The sequence below is a fragment of the Sipha flava genome, unplaced genomic scaffold (genome assembly GCF_003268045.1).
Source record: "Sipha flava isolate LNK unplaced genomic scaffold, YSA_version1 494_pilon_pilon, whole genome shotgun sequence".
In the NCBI taxonomy this organism is placed as follows: Eukaryota; Metazoa; Arthropoda; class Insecta; order Hemiptera; family Aphididae; genus Sipha; species Sipha flava.
In genome coordinates, this window is record NW_020273331.1 from 41,370 (window position 1) to 44,645 (window position 3,276).

General features: G+C 26.4%; 1 long non-coding RNA gene across 1 annotated transcript; it reads right to left on the minus strand.

Moving 5' to 3' along the window:
- Positions 1-473: 473 nt before the first annotated feature.
- LOC112690210 lies at positions 474-3,276 on the minus strand. Its single transcript, XR_003149184.1, has 4 exons — positions 2,537-3,276; positions 2,178-2,342; positions 726-1,003; positions 474-632 (listed from the first exon to the last, which is right to left on the minus strand). It is a non-coding gene; the product is annotated as an uncharacterized LOC112690210 (long non-coding RNA).

Sequence of the window (3,276 nt, forward strand, 5' to 3'; positions counted from 1 at the left end):
CCCCCAATTCAACCACTGATTATATGTATTATGCATTTTGAATCTTAATAAATTTATAATTAAAATATCTTTTATCAATGATCAAAGTATTCTTATGATTATATAATATTTTGGTACAATATTCCCATTGTACAATAATGTTTCAAAATTCATTAAATTTATCAATAAATAAGACAGTACAATAATACTTATTGTATGTTGTGGTAACACTGCAAGTACACCTTGTTCGCTTCAAATCGTGTTCGTAAGGCCCTCTCTATATTATTCTATGGTCTAGAGCATGATTTAAGACATTGTTTTAATAATATACAGATAAGCCATACGGCCGTTTATTTAGAAACACGAATAATAGTAAAGCAAAAATCCGATAGATTGCATAGCGTTATTTATAATCGAAAAAATAATGTACTCGAATTTTTTTTTTAGATGATTTAAGAATACTTTACTGAATCCAGGTAAAAATTTAGATTCACCAATCCATCTGCGAATGGTTGACGTTCCTGGTAAGTTGATGTTTTGCAATTTTAAAAAATTATATGCAGCTGGAGATTTGTAATATAAAGATAAAGATAACTGTTTTTCCTCTTGTGACCATGGTCGGTGGTTTTTCCTTATTTACATTGTTACCAGTGCTTTTGAGTTAACCGAAGGAAAAGAAAACGTATTAATAACTTTATTAACGTCATTACAAATTTTAAAAATTTGTAAATTTCTTTTTAATTTACTTATACGAGATCTTTTATTTTTCAATTTGGTAGATTGATTTTGCAACTGTGCTTTTAATTTTTTTTCCTAGGTGTATCGTCATCAAAACAATTTATTTTTAAATTAGGACAGGGCATATCTATTATATCTTGTATTCGTTTTTCGGGTGTGGTCATAATAGGACTTGAAAATATTAATTCTTTTACATCAGACGTCGCATGGTGCTCATAACATTTTGTAGGAGTTAATACATTAGAATTAAGACTTAGTGGTAACAATTTTTCATTTTCAAAAATTCCTAAAATTAATAAAATTTAAAATAAATAATTGTAATAAATGTAATAAAGTTCAAGGGTTTTGTAACATGTTTTGTAAGTAAATTTCAAATTTCATAAATTTAGTTGATAAATTTATGATTCTGAGTGGAGTGGTGAATGTATTGATTTTACAATGATGTGTTTTATTTTTTATATTTGTGTCTGAAGATAAAATTTGGAGGAGTACTTAATAGTGCTGCAATCTTAAAATTCAAAGGTGGTTTCGGGTAGCAAAGTGATATAAGTATATAAGTGTAATATACAAATGTTAAATACTAAATGCTAAATACTAAATACTAAATACTAAATATTTATATTGGCATCGCCTTTACATGGTGTAACTTTTGAAAGATTTTGAAGATTTTTGAGCTATTTATGGACAGTTAAATTTTCGATTTTTTTTTTTATAAATTTCGACAAAAAAATTTTGACTGAGTAAATGTTTGAAAAATTAATATAAGATTTTACATAAGTTAATCTATGAGTGATTCAAAAATCATCAAAATACATTGGCAAATTTTTTTTATAAACGTTTGAAGTTCAAATATTGACGAATTCATCAAAATCACGAAAATTTACAAATTATTTTATAATTCAAAGTGTATACATTTTATTGTATTCATAGCTAAGAATTGAAAATTTAATAGAAGATTGTCCATAAATTTTGCTTACAACAATTATAAATAAATTTGAGTGTAAGTCAATTGAAAAATCTGTAAATCTGTTAATTTGGTAAATGTTTCAATGCAATTTTTTTGCCAACAATTAATTCAACCTACTTTATTATTAATTTGAGTAATTAATTTAAATAGCAATATCATAATATTTACCTAGTCTGACAGACCGTTTTTGCTCAGAACCGTAAATTCATAACGAGATATACAAACAGGGCTGGAAACATGGTGCTAACTCGATGTACTTAAAAAGCAATAAAATATATACATGTTTTATTAAAAAATATTTTAATATTTCATAATTGTTACTAAATATTTATGAATAAAAACGGAACAATGTGTGTCAACTAAAAAGGATTTGAAAAATACATCACAAGAGAAAAATCCCAATAAGTCTAGCCCAAAAAAAAAAAACCATGCGAATTTAATAACTTCCAAGCCCTGTTTATAAGCAATTATGATAAATTTAAAGTAACATTACCACTGGATGCTGATGGTTGATCTTTATCGCTAAATTTATAAGGAATAGCAGTTGGCTTTAACTTCGTCATTTCTTTAGTCATAAAACAGTCAGATGAAAAATGTTCTTGGCATAAATATTTAGTGTACAGTTTTGATTTATCAAGAGACAATAATTTTCAATTTCCTAAAACAATAAATTAATCTGTCTATTACGTCGATTATTATTACTAAGTCTTATATAATTATATATGAAAATTCATAAAAATCCGTGTCCTAATGCTATAATTATCATAAATGTCGACATAAAATTAAACTAAATTAGGTACTTAATCATCTATACGACTATACCTAATATTAATAAATTAAAAATATTCTAACCTGCATTGATGGTCCATGTGTCTAATCTAGTTTCATCTCTCGGAAATCGAAACATTTTCAATGTTGGAAAATTTTTTTTTGATTTGTTGCAATTCACATATTGACAGATATTACCAGACATCATAAGTTTGAAATTTTAAAATTGATTAAATATTTTAAGATTAATTAAGATAAATATACTGAAAATGTGTCTGTAAATGTGGATGTGGAAACAGCTTAATACGAATAAGTACAATAAAATGAATATTTTATATTATATAAAATCAATGATATTTCCAAATTGGTTACATTGTCACTCAACGTGAGTAGCCACTCAATTATCCGAAACACCGTTATTTTTGTCGACAGAGTAAAATATATCAACAATTAAAACAAATCCTAAAAATAGAATATAATCGGCTATCGTAGCGCGTATAGCAAAACAGCACCCATCCTATATTTACCCCTCTTGAATGCAATTGAACACATCGACGTCTAACGGCTGAATGCAATTAGCCACTGCCACTATTAACAATAGAATGGTTTATCTGTATATTATAAAATCAATGTTTAAGATAATACTGGTTAAACGACGAAATGTGATAACATGACTGGCAAAAAAAATCTCTAATCTGGATTATGTGTCAGAACTGACTATGGGCACTCCAAACGAGAAAATTTTATACTAATAACTAATATAATGTATGTACAATAAGTATGATACAATAAAATTGAATAAATTCTAATTCTAATGAGGCCCG